Source organism: Anser brachyrhynchus (genome assembly GCF_964034855.1).
Source record: "Anser brachyrhynchus genome assembly, chromosome: 14".
Classification (NCBI taxonomy): domain Eukaryota; kingdom Metazoa; phylum Chordata; class Aves; order Anseriformes; family Anatidae; genus Anser; species Anser brachyrhynchus.
In genome coordinates this window covers 15,433,689-15,459,901 of record NC_137709.1, presented here as the reverse complement: position 1 = coordinate 15,459,901, position 26,213 = coordinate 15,433,689, and the positions used below count along the sequence as shown (strand labels likewise).

At 39.7% G+C, this 26,213-nt stretch overlaps 1 protein-coding gene and 1 long non-coding RNA gene across 13 annotated transcripts in view; one reads left to right on the top strand and one right to left on the bottom strand.

The window, feature by feature from the left end:
- SLIT3 (slit guidance ligand 3) overlaps positions 1-26,213 on the bottom strand; it is a 512,565-nt gene that overhangs the window by 357,723 nt on the left and 128,629 nt on the right. The window lies entirely within an intron of this gene.
- LOC308177622 overlaps positions 1-26,213 on the top strand; it is a 109,724-nt gene extending 83,511 nt beyond the window's left edge. The window contains exon 2 of the long non-coding RNA XR_013939274.1: positions 1-26,213. This exon is cut by the window's left edge and continues 44,109 nt beyond it. This is a non-coding gene — a long non-coding RNA (uncharacterized lncRNA).

Genomic DNA, 26,213 nt, shown 5'->3' with positions numbered 1-26,213 from the left:
CAAAGTTAACATACTTGTACGTTTTGAAGCAGTGACTAACTACACATATGCTAGATTATCCCACAATGCTTAAAACAGAGCAACAGACAGGGAGGCTTTAGACTTGCTAAATCCTCTGCTTTCTTCATCATAAATTATGCTCCAGGACACAGGCTGTTACAAATTGCCATTACCAGTGGTCGTTTTTCAGGCTTAAACTTTTACATCTAGGGGAGAATGGGCAGGAAGAAATCTCACATACTTAGCTAAAGTATACATCCCAGATAATCCCACAAAACATTTCAGAATTGTAGAAGGCTTCCTTCTAGCAGTTTTCTGAAGTACATTTAAAAATAACAAGGCTAAGAAGGAAGTGAGAGCCAAAGGAAAACCAAACAGCAGCACTTCAAGTATTCTTTCAAAGACAAGCAGCAGGCACAGTAGTTAAAAGCACCCTGCGATCTAACAGATAAACATAACCCAGCCCAAGTTTGGAGCACACATGCTATCTGAGGTAAGAGGCACTGAAAAGTCCCAGGGTTGCCCAAATGACAGTCTTCATTTGTCTAAGACAGGAAAACACTTCTTCATCAAAAGCGCGTACAAACATTTCACTGCAGACGAGCAGAGCACAACCCGGCACGCCACACCAGGGTCTCGCTGCAAACACATCATTTGTTACTGTGACTGCACTAAATAACATGGTGGGATACATTCCCCAATCTGAATGAATAGCAGGAAAGCTTTACAAAGAAAATAGAGCTTTTAAGACTCGGGCTACTAGGGATATTTAACAGCACTTCCATCTGGCCTTACTTCAGTTTTCATCGAGGCTTCATTTCACTGTAAGAGTACATGTGTAATCCTTTCCAATGCTTCTCTCCCTTGATGCACAAAAAATGACTAATCCAGCATCTGCCACAACTGCGGTTTAAGTCAGAGGAAGCTGCTGTACAAAGAGATCCAGAATTAAGCAGAAAACCCACGTGGAACTAAGAGGAGGAGAATAACCATTAGGGGCTGAAGAACAGGTTTGTCACAGGGAAAAGGTGATACAACACAGATGTAACATGTGCCTTGATTCACTCAGGTGCCTTGCTGTGGTGGACATCCTTACTACTTCTGTTAATCTTATAGACTAGGAACACTAGGGACCAGAGCTTTCTCTGTATATATGGCTGGAAAGTACCTACTGCACAGTAAAGACAGTTTCTATATAGAAAGGTACATAGGGTCAGCCGCACTGGCGGACCAAATGGGCATCTTATGAAACATTTACACTGGCCACACACACACTCATCAGGAAAAGACAAAAGTGGAGCAAAGTAAGTTAGAAAGAAGTCAAAGACTAGAGAATTGGTATGAAAAAAACTAACATTCACAAAGTGGTACAAAGACTGCAGAGATCAGAGAGTCACAAAGCCAACAACAGTATTTTAACTTAACAGAAAGTGGCATGGCACCAAAGCATTAGTAATCATGAAATAATTACAGAGTAAATTACTTTAACAAATTGCCAAGTAAATATGCAAGGCTATCAATGCCTGAAATCTGTACACAATATAAATAAAATGTTAGAAATTACAGGCCTTTAATTACATTTATTCTGTAAATTTAATAAAGTACTACTCAAAAAAAAAAAAAAAACCACCTCTGCAAACACGGCAGTTGGCTGGAATTCTTTAACACTGTTGAGCAGTATAACCATACCAAATTCAACACCTTAGTCAAAGCTAAGCAACATTTCTTGAAAGCAAAAAGCACCACCTTCAACTTCAATAGACCCAGGAAAAGTTAAAACCCGTATGCCTTGGTGTCAGACCACCCACATTATACAACGCCCTATTTTGAGGAAGTGCTTTCATAAAATCCCATGAATACTAATATGAAGAATAAAGCAAACAGGTCTTTATGAATTAATTTTGATGGCAACAGATCAGGAATGATTTTCCCAGGTATGTGCTAAGATGAGGACACAAGCAGCCCATGGCTGTTATGGCCATGAGGGAATCCATGAAGGTTAACATTCCCCCACATCATCATTTGGTCACCTCCAACAGCCACAGAATAACCTGGCTCCTTCCTAACAAGTGTAAAGCCACCCCAAAACAGGACCTACCAACACTCCCTATAATGGGGTCTATTTACTAAGGATTTTTCCACACAGGCATGCTCCAAAGCTGCCCAGAGGGTTTTGTTTGCTTGGAGGAGGGGGGTCAGGAACCAAGCACAACCCAAGACATGAGTTCAGGTGCACAGGTGATGTAAGCTGCCATCTCTGCCACACAGCGGTACAGCCTCCAGCACATCATATCTCCAGCTGCGAGTGCGATGCCGAGTATCCTGGGGAACTTCTCACGGCTGCAGCAGCCTCTGCGCATTGCCAGGACAGCTCAACAGCACGTGAGGATGTTGAGGATGTTGCGGGATGCAATGCATGCACCGACCATACGGCCCCAGGCAGGCAAAGAGGGAGGGATAACTTGTTCGCAAACATGATGCTTCTCATTTCCATTATGGCACTTGAGCTTTGAGCTTGCACAATGCAGCCCAAGTTCAACAGTATTTGATATCCACATCTGGACACATCATTATTTCTATGCCAGATTATAAATTCATTTGGCAATCAACATGGCAAGAATATGAATGCCCTTTATAGACAAACACTTTATAGGAAAATGTATATTCCAAAATCCAGCGAAAACAAGACCCAAATATTTAAGCTGTTCCGTAAGTTCAAATACCTAGAGTAGATTAAACAGAATTCAGAGGCAGTTGTAAATTCCTAGAGGCATATCTAGGTACATCAAAGCTGAATTGCTTGCTATTTACTCAATTCAATTCCTGTGCTATGTAGTGTTGGCTTCATAATGTATCTTGAAGCTGTTTGCTTTTTAACAGTTCAAATGAATTAGGATTGATTCATCTGGAGTAGGAACAGCACTCAGCTAGACTGCATGCACTGAGACCTCCTCGTTACATACCACAATTCTACTGCAATCTCACAGCGTTTGATGGCTTAAAATTTCAGTTTTGGGAGTTGTGCATTGACACAAAATTGTTGGCTTTTATTTTCAGAGAAATTCTTGGTTGTGTGTGTGTGTGCACTTTTTTTTTTCTTAACATAGTAAAGCTGAAAATTGAACTAAATCATAAAAATGAATAAGAAAGAAAAGAAAAACACGTTTTATTTTCAGTACTTAATGAGCCAATTTTATGTCACTTCAATGAAATGGTAATTTTTCATTTTAAAAAGAGTGCACATACACAACTTGCTAGGAAATTCTGCAGCTGTTTTTCCTATCATTCTCCTTGGGATTCAGAATTCAGTTCCTTGCTTAGTTTGCCTCTAAAGAGCTTTGAAATCCACCAGCACTTTGGTCATGAGTGCTCTCTCTCTTCTTAAACCTTCCGTGTCATGTAACCATACCTGCTACAAAGGCAGCTGCTATGCGGATCAGCAGTGCAGCTGCAAACACCAAGCCCCAGAAGCAAGTTTCGAGAGAGCCTTTTCTGTGGCAGCTATTCATCTGAGAGGGAAAAGCATTGCAACACAGAGCTGGCAAGAAGAGAAATTTCTAAACAAATGCATTAACAAAAAAAATAGTAAAAATAAAAACCAACTAATCAGGGCATGCAGCAATTATTTCATTTCAACAGAAACCCAGTAGCAGCCTAGTTCCTGAGAAACCTTACTGATACCCTGTAATTCAAAGGGGTTTTATTTGTTTTGCAGATGCACCAAATAGCAATTTTGTTCTAAACATTTACAGATAGAGATTAGGACTTCTTTCCAGGCACAGAGGGAAAGGTAACACAGAAGACAGCTGCTGAATAACAAGCTACTAATGCAACACTATCAAGAATGTGAAGGAATTGCTCCTGTAATTATTTGGTGTTTAACTTCGTAGTTGTGAACTCCTTGGATGTTGCCGGGGTATTTAAACCAGAAGACCCCTGTGACACCTCCCCTGGACCTTCCTTTGCTTTCATGTTTTTTTACGCCCATGTGAAGTGAATTTATCTCCCCCCCCATCCATCACACAAACATACCATCACAGTCGTGTCTAATTGGCACCTCCTGGCGATGTGCAGGCGCGTACACAGGTGCAAACCCCAATTTCTTTCTTATCAGTTTGCAGCACAGCGATGGGGCAGAAATGGGAATGTAAACAGTCATTGCTTCCTCACAAGTACCCAAAGCACAATGGTATAATTCAACTTGCTGCTGAAAACCTGCTCAGCTGAACACTGTTTCTATACACTTAAGAAAAAGCAAAAAGACAGAAAAAAGCAATTAATCAGCATTTAATTTTGACTTAAATTGCTATACATGCTATCCAGGAAAGTTTTCCTGCTATGGACATTTTGTCAGTAGCAAGCTTGAATAAAGACTGCATTCTAAAGGGAATGAAATCATTAAGAGACAGTGTCTAATGATTTTCAGTAATTAAAAATTTGTTTTAAAGTCCAAAAGTTTTGTTTTTCATAGGAAAAAGGCTTTAAAGCCCTAACTTATGACCTTAAATAGAGGTTACAAAATGAAAAAATAGCCCTCTCATAATGTCAAATTCTACTAGTTATGCTGAAAAAAAATCCATATTTCTAAATTCAGAAATGTTTTAAAAATTGTGTGGCACAAGCAATGCCCAAGAGCCATCAGCAAAAATAGAGAATGGACTGCAGAAATTCCCAGCTCCAAATTGCTGGGTTTCTGGTTTTCTTTTCTTTTCACTACGAGTCATTTCAATCCCCATTTATAAATTCAACAGGCAATCAAGAAATAAAAATCCTTCTACAAATGCCAGCAGCTGTTCCTGACACAGGTTGGTATACTCAAACAAGAGGACAAACTGCAGAGCACGGCAAGAACTTTCTTCACCATCGTCAAGACTTTCCAATACAGAGACCAAGGGGAAGAAATGAAACAGACATTTTTTACTATGCGTTTAAGTCCTCCTGATCTTTCCAAGTTAAGTGGAGTTTAATATTTTCTCTGGACTGCCAAGTAACTCCTGTCAGAAAACCACATGCACTTCGACATAATAAGCAGTCTCTGCTCAGGATCTTTGCTCTGAGAAAGAATTACACACCTCACCCACGGGCAGGGTGGTCTGTCACATGAACGCTGAAGCCTTTTTGGCAGGGCAGAGAGCATGGACGAGTGCCTGGCGCTCAGATAAAAATAAAAATTAAAACAAAAAATTCTGCAGCACTTCCAGCACTTGATAGCCTGAAGCTAAAAGCATTTTAAAACCCCTCCCTAAAAAACCTCTCTCATCTTTTGTGTCTGAAAACCCCACTCACACTGGTGAGCATCTCAGAAACTAAACGTGCCATTAACTGAGCTACACAAACCTGTGAGAACACCAAACTCCTGATATTATTACTAATAGCCACTGCTGCCTTCAGCCTTCACTGCCAGCCCAGCCAGCACCACGATAGTCATGCACGTTCAAAATGGCCCTTCCTGGATGTGTGCTACTGTACCACATTACTGTTTCCCCTGCATATGGGCTCCAAGAGAATAATTTATCTTCATTTCATTACGAGTGCTCTGACTGAGGGCCAGTAAGAAATACTGCTGGATATCCTGTGCTTTCTGAACAGAAGGCGTTCAGGTAAGGTTCAATTTCAGAAGCTTACTTTTTCTTCTGAAATAAATGGCATCTAGATAATACTATTTGGTTACTTTTCTTTAAAAAAAATCTTGCTTGCTTAAAGATAAAATCAGCATAACATCTAGCAATCAAGAGCAATAATATGGTTAAGGGTACTGAAACAACTCAGACCTACAATATTAGACTACTTCAGAAGAGAATTGCTGTTTACAGACTCTTGCTAATAAGCAGTGTAATTTGGATTTCAGATTGCTTCAACGCTTAAGCAGAAGTTTCAACCAAAGTGTGGTTGTTGATATTCCTGTATCCCACCACAGAAACTGTGTGAACCCATCCAGTTCTCTGTAGCTGGTGACTCCAGCGTCAGCATTGATCCTCCCAAGCGGGGGCAAGAGCTTGAGTGCTGTTGTACAGACGCTGATGAGACCTCCTACGAAACACTGCTTACAATCCTTGTCACCACTGCTCACTAAAGGGTGGACACGGTCTGTTAGAGAATGCAGGGTGTGTTAAAGAATGGAAAACAAAAACAGATTGCCTTGACTGAATGACTGGGGTTACGTGAATTAAACAGCCATTTAACGCAACGCAAAAACAGCAAAGGGTTTCTGTCTAGAGATCAGAATATGGATCCCAAATTCCAGGGAATGATCAAAGGAAAAAAGCAAGGAAAGAAAAAGCAGAACTCATTTCAAAGCCCGCTGAAATAGTGAGCATGCCCTAATGCTACTGCCTTGCAAACTGCAGCTACATCAGCTCTGCCAAACCGTCCTCCTCTGTCATCTTCTGGTGACCGACTGCTCGCAGCTTTACTTTGCTCTGAATGCCCATGCTTCCGGTCTCCTGCCTTGGATTTAGAGAGATACAATAATTCACAGCATTATCTGAATAATTAGAAAATTTCTCTTAAAAACAAACAAACAAACAAAAAATAAAGATCTTATCATTCTCTGTTACACTTCTCCAGGTAACGACATTAGGAGCCTTGAGCATCTTACATTTACATCTCTTAACTCAGACTCAGCAATTACTTCCTTCATTTCTATCAAAAACATAAAATTACATATTCCATTGCATCATTCAAAAGTAATATTTGGAGGAAGGAGAAGCATGCAATTACGTTGTGGAGCGAGGAGCTAACATCAGACCATGCTACTCTATTTGACTACAAGGGCAAAGCTCTCCAGAGGACGTCTCTGCAGGACGACCAAAGAGAATGAGCCAGGAAGCAGGGCTTGTTTTGAAAAAAACATCTCACAGAAAGACTTCCTACTTAAACACATTACCTCATATGTATATCCCCTACTCATTCCATTCAAACCATGATACCAGGAAGAGGTCAGAAAAATAATTAAAAAAAAGCACTGTGATAATTTCAATCAGTATTTGTCACAAGAGTACTTCTGCACTGCACAGATATTTTCATCTGTGCTAAGACACCACTGCTATTCAGTTAGAGTACTGGATATTATACACATAAGATTTTTAAAAATAATATTTAAATGTAAATATTTATATATATCAGACAAGAAGACACTGATCTGGCCAAACACAACTGAAATAAGCCAAAGAAGTCCACATCCACCAAGCAGGTGCTTTTTCAGCTGCTCTTTGACTGCTGTAAGTACAAGCAGTTTACAGCTGTTTTGATGTTGAGTGTACTTTGGGCATCTCCTCCCAGTCCTTCCAGATTTTCCAATAAGCTCTGAAAAACAGAACAGTTCAGCTGCTTGGCCTTAAGCTTGTTATATTACACTTTTGTTTCTCAGTTGCACTGAGGACTCTGTCCAAAGACTAGCACTAACATTTCATTTTCTGTTCTTGTATTTCTGCATGTGAGGTCTATAAAAATGCATGACTACATGAACTTTCACCATGAAAACAGGACCCACATCATATAATCCCTCCTACTGCATAAAAATACTGATTCATTGAAGGAAATCAATTTATTGTACTTGACGATGGTATCAGCATATTTTAGTTTACGCAAATTAATACACAGGGATGGATTGTTATAGTCTAAAACAAATGAACACAAAGGAAGACATTTTGTACTCAATTCTCAATACACTTTACAGTGTCTAACTTCACGAAATGTAAAAAGTACCACTGCTCTTCTAGAATGTGAATACTGGTTTTCAGATCTATTCCTTCCTTTTTATGTTTCTATTAAAATCTGCTCAAATTTAGCCTCTTCATGTAATTTCTAAGAATAGGACAAATGTAATTTTCTGTCAGAGGAAAAAAAAAAAAAACAATTAAATTATTCTGCAATGATGAATTATTTAGTCTGCGTGAAGTTCCTCCAAAGAGGCTAAGAACATTGTGGCCCTGGTTCACCAGAGGAAACAACAATAAAATGTTCTGAAATCACCCAAGCTCAGTTATGGGAACAGCTTACTGAAGCCCCTGCGATGATGGTAGGCATGAAGATTAAATCAGTCAGAAGCAAGGAAGCCTCCTCCCTAAATAGGTTTTATGAAATAACAACAACAAGCTTCTATCCAAATTCCAGGATTGGTATGTAAGTAGGGATAGAATAAAGTTGCTTAAAGTTGGCCTCTGGCTACGGTGTTGTTCTGCTTCGTGCTGCTGAGAACCCTCCATGCTCATTTATGTCAACAGGCATCAACAGTTCTTAGAGTAGGATTAAGGGCTTTCACTTCTGGCCTCTTTACCATTCAAATATCAAATTAAGGATCTTGCAGATGGTATATTTGGTACACCCTAAGAACTAACATGCTCATCTGATGTTCAGCAGTATACTATTTCACACACACACACACAAAAAAAAGAAAAACCCTCCGATGAAGACAGTTTTGGCAGTGTACTGTCATGCCTGCCCCAGTTCTGACAGTTGCGAGCTGCAACAGTAGGTGAAAGATCCCCACAACGTAAGAACTGACTGAAAACACTTCCTTGGAGCAGAAGAAAAAAAGCTAAAAAGAATTGGGTGGGGTTTCCCATCCCAAAATGCAGTTGCCTCCCAGATACTGATGCTGTAAACGCTGAACTGGACTCCAAACTATTTCAAAACTGCATTGCAGACCCCTCAGAAACCTTGCCTGGATCACCACTAACAAACCTCTTGGCATGATAGAGATCAAAGTGCTTTAGAATATCTGCTTATGATCACTTTGTGCTCTGATAATTTTAAAATGGCAGTTTTAATCTCTCAAATAACTCCATTCAATGTGCAGTTTTGACAGAAGATTCTATGAAAGTACCACCTCACAAAAAAATAAAAAAGCTTGTCTGAAGAATCTGTAAAGCAAAAAAATCCATCACCACCAACAAACAAAAAACAGATATTAAAAAGTAAAAAAAAAACCACCACCACCACCACCCTTGGCTGAAGATCCAAGGGAAGCAACAGGTCTCAAACAGGCAAGGGAAAACAAATCTCTTTTTATTATGGAAAATACAACTCCAGAGTTGACTAAAGAGTGTGAAATCAAATGCCAGTCAAGCAAAAGAGAATGCAGTAGAATGACTTCATTCATTCTCATTTGCTAAAGAAAGAGTAAATATAGAGCATTTAATTTCTCAATAGGGCAATGTTCTTTTTATTGAAATGTTAAGCAGGGATTAAAGGCACAATAGGTTATAACTCAATTCTTAGTTACGTTTCGTTTTCTCGAAGAATCATGGGATATTTTGGCATCAGCTTCCCCCCCCCCCCCCCGCCTTGGTTACCTCCTTCAAATAAGATTCCTTTACTTATTCAGGGTTTTTGTCGTTCAAAATAAATTCATTTTATTACTATCTTTTTAATGTTACTTCAAGTACAGTTGAACAAGGCTCAGGAACAGCAAGAAGTCTGAGCAGTGAATTGCTAACTGGCACGTTCTCACAAAAGATCTGAGGGTGCCAGAGGCCACTCTTTTAAAGTCCTAATATTAAAGATAGGTATCCTAGACCTGTGAGTGTTTGCATGGCTTCCTTTCGACAGTAATTTCTTAGAGATAGGAAGAGTTATACCTTAACACAACATCAAATACAAAATGAGCCTTTTCCATAAAAAAACACTGTGCATCTGAGTATGAATTAATGACTGCATTGAGCATGCATTGGTCTTCTGGCTGATCCCAACAAGTGGTACTGCAAACCATCTGTATGCCTCCAACCCAAGCAACCACATTAACACCCTGAGCAGAAAATGGTTGCAGCGAGTGTGCTGGTACCACAGAACATCAGACAAAATACTGCTAACTGCAAGCGGCAAGCTGCCAGAGCAACTTTTTTTCCCCCATTAAAGTGGTCATGTAAAACATACTGTGCAACATTTCATGAGCATATTCAGGCCAGGCAAAAGACTGGAGCAGGAATTTGAGTAGGACACTTCAATTAACTTGCTACACTAAGAATAAAAGCACTGTTCTGAGACATGGCGGTGTACTGTGTCCCAGGCTCAGGCTCCCATCCTCAATCCTTGTGCTATCAGCTGTGCACACAGCCTGCTGAGAGACACTCCGCAGGTAGCTTTATCTGGGCTCCACACAAGTGGATGAAGGCATTTCCATGCCTCCATGCATAGCACTCGGAGGTGGGCTGGCAATTTACTGAGCTTCCCCGCTGCCATGCCCAGGGCAAAACATGATTTGGAAGGCCAAACTCCTCTTGACCCCAATCAGGATTGGACACTGGCTCCCCCAAGTCTCTGCCACAGTTGGATCCTTGTGGTGAGTGTGTATGCATCTGCATGTAGGTGTGTTTTTATTTCACCACCTCGTCAACAACCCTTTAAATTGGCACCTGGAAAACCTCTACCCATCAGGGAATTTTCCACCTCTCTGAAACTGGAACTCACACTACTGCATCGTGGTTCAATGAGTAACGTAGACTAGAGAAAGGCTCTAGATTAGTGATGGCAACCCAGAGTCAATGAAGGCAAAGCTAGTTTTTGTTCCCCTCAAACCAACCACCCTCTGTTCAGTGGCAGGACATGGCAAATACCATTTCTGTTAAGAATGGCAGCTTCACAAAAGCTCCACCAGTCCAGCGAACAAGACAAGTTCAGGATCTTCAACATTGTCCACCAACAACCTGCCACCATCTCTTCCTGTAACAAGAGGCTCTTTGGAGCACTGAGATATGTTTCCCTGGAGGAGAGGAACTATCAGGCAGGTGAAGGGGCCCCCAGCATCCCTCACACAGACCTCTGCAGATCCCCTCTGCCTCCTGTATCACACACCAGCCTTAAGGAGATACAGAAAAACCATGGTAAGGCATTGCTGACCTGAAAGCGGCTGCACCAGTGCACTGAGAGAGCTTCTCTGGGCAATCTTAAGCCTTTTTTTGCTGAGCCCAATGCCACAAAGTAGACTTGCTGTATGCAAAAGAGGGACAGTCCTAACCTCGGAGTCAGCACGGTGGCCCACCTTGCCCTGCCTACCCCTGCACACAGCAGCTCTCTAATAGCTTCCACAGTTAAAGACTTCTGCTTACCATTGGCTTCCTTAAGCAGCCGTCTTCAACTCAGATTAAAAAAAAAAAAACAACAACAAAAAAAATCCTGAGTTGTCCCAACCTCAGCATCATCTGCTCCCAAATGCGACACATTGGTGAACAAGTTGTGAATTAAATGGTTTCCTAAAGTCAAGGCTTGCAGTTACTGCTGCTTGGCTTAAAAGCCCTGTTAGCAAATCAAAGGCATTCTCTGTCAAAAATACCTTGTACCATTCCTGTTTTCTGACACTTCAGTTATTGTGGTGGCTAAAATTGAGCAAGTCTCCTCTAAAATCCTACAAAAGGATTGGAGCTGTTTGGCAGCATATGCTTCTACACGGTGGCTTCATAATTACATTCCATTATTTGCAGATGCTTTTCACCGGAAATGCATCTTAAACCATCAAACTAGACAGAGATCCAGCCCAAAAGTTTTTCCAGTGTCAGCTCTGGCATTTGGTGTGATAATCAGTGCTGGTCTTACGCAACAAAAAATTAAATACAGAGAAAAACTCTTTTTAGATGCAAAGTACTCAAAGCCAAGCCAGTCACAATTCTGAAGATCTGTTTTGCATAATGAAGTGTCTGTTCTCTCCTTTCAAACACTTCTTTTCACTATCAAGTCTTTCTTTCCTCCGAGGATGTGGAAACAAAAATTAAGAATACTCTGAAACTGATCTAACACCACAAATAAAGGGCTTACCTAAGTAAAAGACAAATCACAACAGCAGGAGTGGTGGTAATTCGGTTGTTTTGTATTAGCAAAACTTAGTTTACTTTCAGCTAAAAGCCAAGTGTTTTTTTTTCCCCACGAAAGTCTGGGTGTAGCTTCAGCTTGGTTCCCTTTTTTCTCAGAACTGTTGTATCTGGAAGACTTGTCTTGTTTCCTTACCTTGCAATGCCCATGGCTCACTGCTTTGTGCAGTTGTAAGACATCAACAGTGGAAACGCTTAAGAGCAAATTACAGCCACAGTGACATCACCACGAACACACAATTTTGTAACCGAAAGTCAGGCGGTTCTTCAAGCGTTAACTGACCGATTTCACTCTACAGAGTGAAAGACGGGATATGTCAGAAGGACACAGAAGCAGTTAATCTGAGCAAAGGCTAAGTAAGGAACCAGAAAACCTAGACATCCCAAAACTGAGAATGGATGTACAAAAGGGAAAGTCAACGCAAACAAGAAATGGGTCACAACAGCTCTCTGAACGCATTTCTATCAGACATAGATACCTAGAAGAAACTAAACAAAACAGAACAAAGCTCTGTTTCCTCCAGTAATGTCTTCTCTAATGGCTAGGAGCTCTTGCCTCTGCTCCCCTGCAATTAAGGAAAATATGGAACAATTGTGTCTCTGTGATAAAGTTTAAACTGCTATGATTAATTGCCCCTCATAAAGAGAACAAAAGAACCAAACTAGCATTTAAAAGGTAATATAGAGGCCTACAAATAGTTGAGTAGCATATGACCAACTATAACACATATTAAAGACACACAACTAAATATCCCAAGAGAAAAGGAAGGTCAACTAAGTAGGCATATTTCAGGTGCTGAAAATCCCAAGTAATCCTTTGGGCTGTAAGCACAGTACTCCTAATATGGACTCCTAATATTGTCCTAGGGACAACATTAAAAATACCCTTCTGATTTACTGCTTTTGAAATATTGGAAATCATAGATGATGTTGACAATGCAGATAAGGGACAACGTCCAATATTTTGAATAAGATAATCCTACTTTCAGTTGCTTATCTTTTTGCAACATAAGCTAAAAGCTTCAGCAAAAGTGATTGTACAGTTTCACAGAAGGCTGTTACAAAGAAATATTTTGTCTGTATGATGCATTCCCCTGCAAGTTTTTTGCCATGAACCAGTTGGACCCGTGCAGGCAGAAGACCTGTGCATCTCCAGCAGTAACAGAACCACATGAAGAAAGACCACATACTCCATCAGTTGTATGAATAGGGCACATTTGCTTCCCATCCCACATCCATCTTATGCCTCGTGTTGGAATCCAGAGCACAAAGTCTGAGAGAATCCCTGCCTCAGCACTGTCTTCTCTTAGCAAACGCAAGAAATAGCTGAGCTCAAAAAGATGCCAGCATACATATGTTTACACATCTCTGGAGTTTGCCAGAGGAATCCTCTGAAAGCTCTGTTTGCACTGGACAGCCTTTAACCAAAGGCTGCTAAAATGAATAAAATGTCTCGTGTGACTGATATTTAGTGACTGGGACCCTGGTCCTCCTGCTGCGGCAGCACTGGCTGGACAGGTGATGTCTGCAAACAGGGAACAATCTTCAGCTGCTCTTGCTCCACTGATGGCCATGCCACTACAGCAGATTACCTCTTAATGCAGTTTGCAACCACGCTGAATTCAAAAGAAATTTAAAGAAAAAAAATGCCATGCATCAAGAAAGTTTATGCATCTGTGGCAGAAATATTCAAACCTGCCTTTCTGCATATGTGACAAAGTAGAGTTTCCTAACTAGGCCACTCATTTTAATATGTTTTCACATACCTAACACTAACCAGAAATTATGTAAAGCTCAGCACTTCTGAATGCATGTAACATCAAAAAACGTGTCAGGTATCTCAACAACAATCTGTTAGGAATAGCAAAATCTATATATAGTTTAATATCTCCTGAGCTCAGATGCATATTAGCAGCCTGTTTTAGCTGTACCTACTAGAGAACGCATCATGCTGTTGTCAAAGAGTTTGCCCACTCTTTACATATTTGGAAGGAATTTTATGTGTTATCTGATATGATGTTCAGGGAACACTTTAATACACAGTGTAGAGCGTATCACATTCAGCAATTAACACAAGCCTCTGTAGTATTCGCTTTCATATGAAAGCATAGAGAAGACCAAAATGTAACACTTTCAGAAGCGAATACTGACTTGACTTGGACCATTTTCACAGTACATCACTGAATAAATCTTGAATCAGATTTACAGAGATTCCCCTTCACAAAGCCATCAAAAACAAGCAAAACATAAGCCTGGTTTGGTCCACACTGTTTATATTAATTTCCAGTTTGCATCACAAAAATAGATGATCTGTAATCATGGCCTGTCAGCTCGGTTTAACAAAATAGACATTTCTTTTAGTTTGTGTATACCTCCACCATCTCTGTATATTGGTTTAATAAAACAGTAGTTAATCTAAATAAGAAAGTTAGCCTTCCATCCCAAAGTAACACACCCAAATTTCAGGAACACTTAATTTTGGAACCTATACAGATGATGAATGGCACAAATATTTACAAGTTTAAAAATAAATTAAACTGGAAAAAATACTTTGCAACTGAGCTACTTGACCATTCTTGTGTAGCTACAGTCTGTTTTGGTAGGCATACACAGTCATTCCATGCCAAACCTCCCTTCCCTTAACGCTGTCATTCCTGCACACTTAGAGACAGAAGATGAATATTTAGGGTAGAACATGACTGTGATTAAGTTCCCAGCACATTCTTCATCTGTACTGCAGCTGGTAGAGCATCTCCACCGCTCCTCTCTCCCCTATGAGAGAAGTCTCTAATTGATGTATTGAGCTTTACACAAAGGTGTTGGATTTAAAAAGAAAATCTCCAAAGACTCTTCAAAACCTCCGTATGTTCTCTTTTAAGTGAAAAAGGTTATGGTTCTGCCCAACCTCAAGTGTTATATATTACAGAAAAATACATTAAAAGTGAATTGAGTTTTAACTTCTTATGTTTTGATATTGAATTCATAAAAGAGAACTGTTTCCTCTGAACTTTATGAAACAGTAGAATATGTGGGTTTTGTTGTTACTATTGTGGTTTTTTTTTCGATGTTGTTGTTTTTAATGAAGATAATAATGCCCATGTTTTCACTGCTTCTTACTAAAATCCTCTAAGCCTGGCACCACAGGCACACCTGCTCACCCCCCAAGTACTCAGCAGTAACACAGCAAAGCACAAGGAAGCTCTGCTGTGTGTCATGGCGGTATTTGTCCTACCACACCACAAATGGGAGAATGACTTTTATGAACTAGCAGCACTCGCTGGCCCCATCTACCCATCACAGGGTGGCAGTAAGGAGTACTGAAGAAGGTGAACCTACTTCAATTATCTCAGGAAGCACAGTCTCATTTAAAGCTCTCAACCAGAAATTAGCGCATCCTAACTCCCAGAACTACAAGCCTTTTACACTCATATATGTCATTAGGAATTAAATTAAAGCAAAAGCTTTAATTTTCAAAAGCTGTACATTTTTTAACTTGGCCTGTCCAAATTGCATGTTCCACAGACAAGTTACCAACCATCTACACAGCTGTCCACACTGATGGCAAAGGGTACCCAAATGCAAAGCAGCTCTTCTGTCTCTGCATGCCAAGGCAAAATTGAAGTCCTTTCTCAAAAACATCCCCCAAATATCTGCAGATTGCCAACTTTTAACCAATGATTTCCTTCTGGCAGCTGTGCTTGTCACATGCTCCTCCTTCTCTTGTCAGTTCAGTATCCTTGCAAATTTCCAGACTCACAGGGTGGATGACACTGGAAGGTGCCCGTCCCTTCCCCCTTTCTCAAGCAAGGGAAGCAGTAGCACGTGGCTCAGGACCATTTCCAGTCAGGTTTTTAACATTGCCATCACCTCTCTGGGCAGTCTGCTCCAGTGGTCCACCACTCTTGTAGGCAGGAATGCCTTGTACATTTAAATGGATTTCCCTGTGATTCAATTTGTGCCCATCACCTCTTGCTCTGTCACTGGGCACCACTGAGAGGAGCCTGGCGCTATCTTCTTTACTCCATTTCATCACATATAAGATCACACACTGATAAAATACCCCAAGCTTTCTCTGGATGGTGTGAGGTCTCTTAACCTCCCCATACGTACTCCGATCCTTCTGTCATCTTCACAGCTCTTTACTGGACTTGATCCAGTAAGTTCATGTCTCTCTTGTATTGGGATGCTCAGCACTGGACACAGCACTCCAGCTGTGTCTCACCACAGCTCGAGAGAGGGAGAGGCCACCTGCCTCAAACTGCTGGCCGTGCTCTGCCTACTGCAGCCTAAGAGGCTGGTGGCTGCAAGGGCACACTGTCTTAAGGGTATCTTTCCCCCCAAGGGCCCCCAGGTTCTTCTCTGCAAAGCTGCCTTCCAGCTGCTCAGCCCCCAGTGTGCACTGGTGCAGGGGTTATTCCTCCCCAGGTGCAAGACGTTACTGAGCTTCACGCGTATGAACACATTGGCTGCTATCGAGGTCCCTCTGAACAGCAGCAAAACCATCTGGTGTATCAACCACTCCTCTCAGTTCTGTAGCTCAAAATTTTCACCTTCTGAATTTGGAGACCAGAGCAAAATTAGATGCACAAAGTAGGGGGAAATTCTGTTAAAGAAAAGCAAATCTGTAGTCTACAGCTCAACATATTTCCCTTCCACACCACCAGAGAGTCTTTCACAGAAATGAAAGATTTCCTTAATCATATATTCACTCATATCCACTCAACTTCAGCGTAATCACTAGAATAAGATTATGCCGAGATGCCTCACTTTGGGTCCAGCTTCCATCTGGGATTTTTGTTTTACATTTTCCAGTTGTCTGCAGAGGGAATATCTGTTACAGACACAGAAGAACTACATCTAGAAACACCCAGTTATTCAACTAACAGACTTTTGCTTTGCAGGGAAAAAAGGTTAGTGGTAATCTAGATAACAGTTATTGCATCACTGACCACAGTTTATTCTTTGCAGAACACAAAAGACTGTCAGACACACATTTCTATTCACCAGTTAAGCTCTACAAACCACCCATTCCCTTAAAAAAAAGCAACCTACAACTGCACCCATCCTGTCTTATTTTTCCCTCCCCCCTCAATCTATTGCATTTATTAAAGCTGGCAAATATTCCCTTTTCCTGATGCTTCCTAACTTCACAAACTCCTACTGTGTAATCTCCAGGCATTTCCCTAGCGTTCATAGCTCTGCATTGCTATACATATATAGAACTTTATACATTTTTTTTTTCCCACTTGCTCCTGTCTGCTAAAGGGTCTACAATTCACAAGCTGGAAGTTTTCTTCCTTAAATAAGCATGTGTCCAAAACTGCAGTACAGCAATATTGCAGCCCCACCTAAGTTCAGTAATGGAGATTAGCACAGCCTAAATTCCACTATGTTGCAGAGAATGGCCTTAGTTAATAAGGCACAGAAAAATGTTCCTTTTTTTTTTTTTTTAATTTTTATTTTAGGCAATCCTTAACAGAGACAGCAGGATCACTGAATCACAAGTGCCTCGAGCAATACTCTGTAACTTGCAGCAGTACACTACTGTGCTAGAATGCAGTCAACTTTTCAAAATATTATTGCCTACGAAGTTTGTTCTGTTTTTTTTCACACTGTCTTGTGCAGTTGCATAAAATCCTTCTGTGAAACTGAATCTAACACCCCTTCCATCCACCCGTTAATTAAGGAAAAAGAAAATGTGGAAAGATTGCATTATGTTAAAGCAGAATGTATGAGTTGTATAAGGGTCTTTGGAGATTTTCCAATCCTATTGAAACTTCCCTCTTCAGAGGAAGGGGGAAAAAAAGGGTCAGAAAAGGCCCAAATTACCTTTCTGATTATGGAAAGACTTTACACAATTCAGCCCCCCCCCCCACACACAAAAACCCTCAGAAGCCAAGGAAGGTTTCACAGGAGCCGTAGGCACTGTGAATTCATGAAAAATGAATTTAATCGTCAAAGTTAAGACCAGGAAGAACTGTTCTACATAACAAAAAAAGTTTTCAGTTGCATTATTAAAATCATTGCTTGAAAGATCAATTTATTTCACAAGGTTGACTCCCTACATTAGAAATTATCAAAGGCACATGAGCTAAAAGAAGATTTCCTATCATGCACAGTGCCCATCTGCTATAATTGCAACTGTTATAATCGTAAGGCTTATGATCATTTTAGGTATTTTTCATTTTATTTTTATCCAAATGTAGACATAAGATGGCTGCAAAAAGCTTGTTGAAGATAGAAAATGGCACCACACATAATACCAACTAATGATTTGCCTAACTGTAACTATGTTCGCATTACTTTAAATTTTAGATACAAACCATTACATCCTATTCAGTTCCCATTCCAAGCCAATAGCCTGAACACACCATATAAACTTTACATTCCCAACAGAATTAATCAATACACTCTTCAATGGTTTTGGATCAATTCCAGAAGACGAATACTGAAAACAAAGGTAACTCTGAAAAAGCAAATACACCTCCCCCGCTGCCAGCACTGATTTCTCCCCTCACCATGCTATGTATGCTATGCACCCTGCATGATGCTTATGTAAGAATGAGAATAATTAAGGAATACAGCTGATCCCGAAGCCCCTACTCAGAAAGCACAGAGAGAATCAAAGAAGATGCAAGAGCCTTGTGTCTCCATACCACATTTCTTTCCACACCTGCTTCTCACGTTCAGCTGATAAGAGGTCAAATTTTTAAAAAATAAACCAAATTTAAACAAATATACCCATGTGTAGGAAGAAATACAGGAATCACAAAAGGAAATAATAGTCTTCAATTTTTTATTTTTTTTTCCTGGCTGGACCATAAGTTTAACTAAGACATCTGGCCTATGGATTCTCCTTAAATATAATTGATATGACCAAATAATGCAGCCTTGCTTTATAAGCCCACACAGACTCACACTATCAACTACACTTTCTGACTCCCCTCAAAAAGTTCATTGCTCATGTTGATTTATGACTCTCCTCAGTTTTCTCTCTTCTTTTAAAATCACATCTAACTATTAAGGCATGGGACAACAGACAGCCCAGCTCCTTCAATGTCCCACCTTGTTTATTTGCCTCTTTTTAAAGGCTGTAATTCTCAAAGTCTACTCATTGTAAAATTCTCTGATATAAAGCTTTAATATGAGGTTTTGGACCTATAAATAACACAAGACCCAACCTCGCTGTTTCGCTTCCTGCACTACTGCTTCCCAGTAACTATGGGAAACCAGATGAAATCTGAACCCATTCATCAAAAAACAGAAAATATCTTTTAAATTAGAGAGATTATGCTTGTGGTATATAAGTCAGTATCCAACATCCTTACCCAGTGCCACAATGTTATAGCATTTATTATACCTGCTGACAATGTATAAAAAAGTAGTAGAAAAAAAAGCTGGCCAAACAATGAGAATAATAATACAGGTATTTTTATCTGTCCATTTAGGAAACACTGGAATCTCTGAAAGAGAACAATCGTTCACCATGACAATTCCTGCTATATATATGTTGTTTAATGGCAAGCAACTATTAAGCTGAAGTTTCCAGTACAATACAATGAGTTAGTACCAAGCAATAATCTGACTTTAAAAAAGAACAGACATATACTCAGATTGACAACTCATTTGACAAATTATTATTAGACTTACTAATTTGAAGATGTGTGCACAAATCTGTTTACTCAGGTGATTCCATTTCCTAATAATTAACCACAAAAGTAATGCTAGGAATGCAACATAATGACGAAAGACTGAAGAGTTTTTATGGAATATGGTTTTAATTTAAATACAGGCCTTCTATAAGTACACAGAGATAAAGGTGTAAGTGACAAGTGTACAAACATTCACTATCTACTCATTTAGAGATAATTTTTTAATGTTTGTACTAAACAAGAGCACAAAATCCCAGTTTTCCCAGAGTATTTCTCTGGGAGCTACTGTCTGAATTGGAAATCTCCAATAAAGGCTGACTTCATTTTAACATTTGTTATCAAAGTCTGCTAACCATCGTACCTGCAAGCATGTTCCAAAAATAACAAGGATAAGAGAAATTAAAGGCTAACTCTCCACCCTCATTTTGCTACTACAACGAAATACATTGCTTGGATAAGCTACTACAGACAGTGCAGTCCCTTATGTTATATTGTGAAATACCAGGACACAAGCTAAAAACTCAAATAAGCAGCTGGACTATACGGATTTTGAGTTAAGCATACAGAGTGCTTGCATCCTTCATGATTCATGCCTTCACCTCTCAGTCGCTAAGAGCAACAATTGCAACCATAGTGCCAGTAATATTTTCAGCAGGATTGTATGTGAATAGTCAGGTATCGAGTTCAACATTCAGGTAGAGCAAAGCCTTTTATCTCCGAACACAGCATTTAATTCATAAATGTTGATGCAACAACTATGAAAGGTTAGGCATAAATCTGATTTCAAGGTAAATGAGGTCTTTGTTCAATTTAACTTCAGTTCTAAACCGGGACTAACAAAATCTAAAATTTATGCGAGACTGCACTTAGTTCAAGTAAACAATTCACCTTGAATTTTAGCAGGTCTTGAAACACAAGTGACCATTCCATAGCCCTTCTATTTTGCAGCCAGAAGTTTTCACATGGAAGTCAGAAACAAATGGCCTTGTAGGTAATAAATCTTTTGTAATTTATAGCAACTTTGTAAGCAGCTGGGAGACAGAACAGAGGAACTGGTTAGCAAGACTCGGTTGGAGTTTGGAGACAGATTATGTAAAGTGGTTCAGATATTACTTGAACAATACCTCATTGTATACCTGTTATACTCAGTGTGGTCAAGAAAGGAAAACAAGAACAAGCACAACTACTACTCCCATTGATGTTGTGGATATCATGATGCAGTAGAAACACAAAAATGTAGCAGACATGGCAAACTAAAAAGCGTAAAGTCACAGCAATGGTAACAAGGCTGTGAGTACAATCTGGGTTTGTTTACCACACAAAGCCTCTCAACTCAAGACTTCTGTAAGTAGTCAAGTAAGGCAAAGGAAAATCACTTGAAAACAGCATTTCTGTTGACAGAGCAGGTCCTACACTAGTGACCATCTTTCCTACATGAGTACACTGGAGCTATGCAGTTAGAAAAGCAGTGCAGATGCACCGTTTATACAAGGAGCTTAGCTTCATAAGCATTTACCTAGAAAACTATTAAAACGTGACAATTTTAACCTCCAGAGGGGAGTAGCAGCCTTATCTGGGGGCTCAGCAGTGTCTTCTCTTTATCTGCTCCTTGTCACAATTACAAACTTTCAGTAAAGAACTGTACAGGTCACAGTAATTTAGTATGAGATAAAGATCTATGAAGCCAGATGGTAGCTCACATTCTAACAGCTACAAATTGCTGAATTGGCATGGGAAATCAAGATAGTTATCAATTCAGTATTATTATTCCAGCTCTCCTATTCCTTCTCTATCTTAACTATTTAAGCCAACCTAGCCAGACATTTTAGCCCATGGTTGCTAATTTTCATAGCTAAAGCTAGGGTCAAATATTGTAACCTAAGGGACAGCTGAGGTTTCAGATAATCTGATCAGGCGCTCAATGTGCAACTGCTGCCAGAAGTAACTATTTTGTACTCAATAGGATATTCATTTCAATTACAGTCACCAACTACAGATGATAAATACAAACATTTTGTCTATTATACTTACTAATGACTTAGGAAATTCTCCATTCAGGTAATCTTTACATTTCTACTACTCCAAAAATATTTTTCTAAGAAATCCATGCTTCACATCCAAACCACAAAAACAAAAAGGGATGCCACCATCGCTAACAAAACCCCCCATTGTTTCATATGAGTTATTTCTTAGCTGAAAAATATCTTTGCTGAAATTTGAAGTTTGATTACCTCTTCCAGCGGTCAGTAACCAAGGTAGAAGGAAAAGATAGTTTGCTTGACCTTTGAAAAGTGTATCAACATAGCTTGGCCAGGACTGCTTGTAAAAAGCTACTTGTGTTTCCAAGGCATTGGGCTTAGACTTGCTGTACAGACTGGACATGCCTGTGCAGTGTCTGTGTTAGTCTCTTTAAATGCTCAACTGAGCAGGACAAGCTCAGAGGAGGAAATGAATTCACAACAGGGGATCCTCAAGTTGATTAACTTCACCCTCAGCAGTGGATGTCAGTCATGTTAATTGGAATCAATACACAGCAGTTAAGGGGGCACAGGGATAATCAGGCAGGGCAGGGTGACAGGTCCATCAGTTCTTAAAATAAGCTATCTGTTAACAACTTACAGTGGCATGTGACAAACCTTCCCTGCAAAGGAATGCAAAGCATCTCTAAAATTCCAATTTAACACACAAATGAAGATAATTGGTCAACACTTAGCCTACAATCTAACAATAAAGAAAACAGCCATTACAAATTAAATCAACGTTAAACTGATCAAAGTAGTAAAATGAGAAAATAGGCTTCCACCATAGCTTATACGAAATCCTTGATCCGACTATTACACAGAATAAAAAGAAAAAGCAAGCCCTAAAATCCTGCCAGAGATAACTTTAATTATGCCCAGCTGCAATTTTATTGTACACCTAAGGCTGAAATCCAACGCACAGTTTCAAAAGTAGTAATACACTATAAGATGAAAAAAGAATAATGCCACAAAGATTTCCTACTCTTTAAATGAGAACTCACTTGGGGCACCAATTAGAATCCCTTAAGCACCCCTTTCTCTTAGATCTACAGTCTAGCACCATGGCCTCTTCCTCCCACTTTACGACCCATCAGGCTATCTTGATCTGTGAGGCCAAGATTTGCAGTCTTGTTGAATAATGTATTGGAACAAGAGACATCTAGGCATTATGCTGTACACAGAAATGTCTCTTGTATAGATTCCACCAAAAAAATCCTGAAGAAAAAGTCAGCCCTGTCCTTAGCACCGTTATTCTTTCTGGTAACATTGCCCATATTGGCACATAGATATGATATACCAGATGTCAATCCCTTCTGCATAACCTTATATATGAAGCTGAGAAATCTGTTTCAATACAATAGGAAGAGAATAATGCACCTATAAGAGCAGGTATCTTAGCTTCTTTAAGAATACAAAATACCGACGAATTTGAGCCTCACAAAACATTTTTTTTCCTTAGCCTTTTAAACCCAATACAATACAAAAGGGAGTAAATTAACCTTTGGCCAAAGGCTTTTGGATCTTTCCTCCACTCCTTTAGGGAGTGAAATGAACGCCAGATGTTTTATTGCAATGTCTTCATATTCTGAACTACAGCAAATATCTTTAAGACAGCACCAGTGTTTTTCTTTCTTTTTACAAAGGGGTCAAATCAGATTTAACAGATTGTGGTGCAATTGCCTAAAGTAACTAGGAAAATAAAACCAACATTCACATTTTAAAGAAAATGTACAGCACTGAAGAGACTTTCAGGGTAGGGCATAGCTGCATTACCTGAGCGTTCCCTAGGCTTCCAACCTTAGATGCTATCGCGCTGGGGGAACCTGGTGTGCTAGCTCCAAGGAACAGTATGGAGCGTAAAGCGGAGTGGAGACACCACAGCTAGGCTCTGTGACCACATGGGGACTTGATTGTTCTTGTGCACACCGAGACCGATAAGCCGCACTTTTTGCTACCCTGAGCCAACGACCTGTCATGTTTTGACAAATGCTGTATTCTAGTGTACTTTTGCTCATTATAATATCATTATAATACCAAAATACACCTCCATCCCAAAAGCTACCCACCTCCAAGTGCGACTACCCCTCACTGAGCATGCGCTCTGAATTTCTCAGAGCCTATTACTTTAAACGGAGACGGGCAAACTTTTCACCAATCATAACTAAGATATGCTTGACTAGAGTCACTGAAGCTCCACCTAAAAGATAGAAAATAATATAAATTGGCCTAAGAGAGAGGGGATGTTGGAGAAGATACCTTCCCGAGGACCTCCTGACTCCTGGGATCAGTCGATGGGCTGAGCCTCTATTCCCCTCCCGCATTGGGACGCTTTTGGGTGAGATTTGAACACTTGGTTATACTGTGTGTCTCCGTGGAAACTTAGAAATCTCTGTAGAGTCTTTGTGCCTTTTAACGCGTTAATTTCCAGGCTGCGCACCTGCGTATTTCATGCATGCTAGTTTGCTTTTGCAGACAGTAACTATCGCCAGCAATCCAAAGAACCTGTGTACCTGTTGCTGTAATAAATTGCACTTAACTGCATTGTTCCTAGCCGTGATGGTTCTCATTGAACGCAACTAGAGTAAGGGTGGTTATACGTTACTAGTGAATCCGTGACTGTGGTAGTTCAGTGCTCTGAATCTGACCAGACCCATATCACTTAATGCGTTATTGGTGAATCTGTGATTGTGATAGTTCAGTACCCTGAATCCGACCGGACCCACAATGGTTAATCGGCTACACCCCTTAACGCGACACAGATTTATATAAAATCTGTAGTCATCTACAAACTATCATTCTTCCCTTTAAACTTAACCTAAACAATTAAATGGACAGATGAAAATCATTGTTTTTTTCCATCTCAGATCAACACAAACTTTGTGAAATCTGGTCAAGCCCTTTAAAGTGGGAAGCTTTCTGTTAACTTCTTTAGTCACAGAAATAAAAGTCACAGGGTAACAAAAGGAAAGGAAATAAAGGCATCCTATTCATTACTGTCAATATCAACTGGTCACCCCTTCTACAAACAAACATATCTTACAGAGCCCGCAGTTGTTAAAAGAACTTTTAAATGAAGAGAAAGCAACAATTTCCTCTTCAAAACCACAGCTCTGCTTTCTGACGTTTGTCCACCTGCCAGTGCTAAAACACCAACCCCGTCATCAAGCAGGTCAGCTTGATGGACACATGATAGCATCATTCCAACCACCAAAAGCTTGCTTGGATATCAAGGTTAAGGAGCAGCATTCGGTTAGCGAAGGCAGAGGAAGTGGCTTTTTCCAGCTAACAGGATCAGAGCCACATGCCCACTGCAATGAAACCTTAAAATTAATTTAAAGAAAGATTACTGATGTTACTCTGCACTTTGAGAATTCTCTTTAAAAGTATAATTTCCCAGTTTGCAGGGGTTATGTATCAACAGACATATCTTCTGTTTCTCTACATCTATGTATTAGAATAGTTGCCTTAGGAGGTAAGTCCAGTGCAAATATTGGGCTGGTTAGGGTTCTTGAAGCTTTTCTTAGGAAACCATCTTTCCTTACCACTTCATTCAACAGATCTGTTATTAAGCTTTTTTCTATTTTTTTTAAACTATTTTCTTAATTTAACGTGATAGTGAACCATTTTGCAAATGGTTCTATTTTCAATAACATCATGAACATGAAGGGTGGCAGAGCTTACACAGTCCCAGAACACATGAGGAGTTACAGTACATCTTTCTTAGAAAGGGGTTTCCACTCCTGTATTACATGGTGTCTGGCCTGATGTCAAACTTCTGAGTGCTCCGGCCAGAATAACCCATTAGATGGTCTAGTAAAAGTCCATACCCTCTCTTGACTTTCAGTTTCTTTGTATATAAAATACTAAAATTACCACACCCATCTGAATGCTTTTTTAAAGACTACGATCTTCAAAAGAGGTGCTGTACTTAACGCATATCTTAAAAAAAAAAAAAGTCAGTCTACATAACAGTAATATCTGAATGCGAACCAGACATTACAGCATTGTATTTCTTTGGGCATCTAGTTTAATTTTTGTTCACATTCCCACATCAACTACTTCAACAACACACAGAATTATCACTTGCCAAGAGAAGACTCAGATGTCAAACCAAGAGACTTGCCTATACAGGATATATAATAGCACTGAACGTGCAAGGTATGTAATAACACTGAATGGATTTCATCACCTCACCAGGCTTAAACTTCCAGCCAACGAAGCAGATAGTTGGACACTTCTCAAGATTATTGTTAAGCACTGGCGTAGCTTCTATGATTTCTTGGTTGTTATTCATACACACTGGTCACGCTGACTGATGCTCACTCACTTCCAAAGAGCAACCACTGCAAGCATAAGTCACACCAACTTAACATAAACTGAGAAAGTTGAGACTATCTATGATAGTGGATTAAACCAGCAGTTCAAGCTCTAGGTAAACAAAAAATATATAAGAAAATAGTTTGTGTTTTTTTCAATGATTTTACATTAACAGTTTCAAACCATATAAGCTTAACTAGTAATAGGAGAGAGATGAAGGTCGTCTTGAGGTAGTAGATCAGTATAAATATATTGAATGTGGTACACTGTCAATTTAATAGCTTCCAAAAAAAAAAATATTGCTTCTAAATAAGCAATAAACTACTCTCTTACACCAAATCAAGACTAAGGGAGTGTTCTGTCATTTTAGTCCTCAACTTGGAATCATTTATTAAAAGTACAGGTTCATTAAAAAAAAA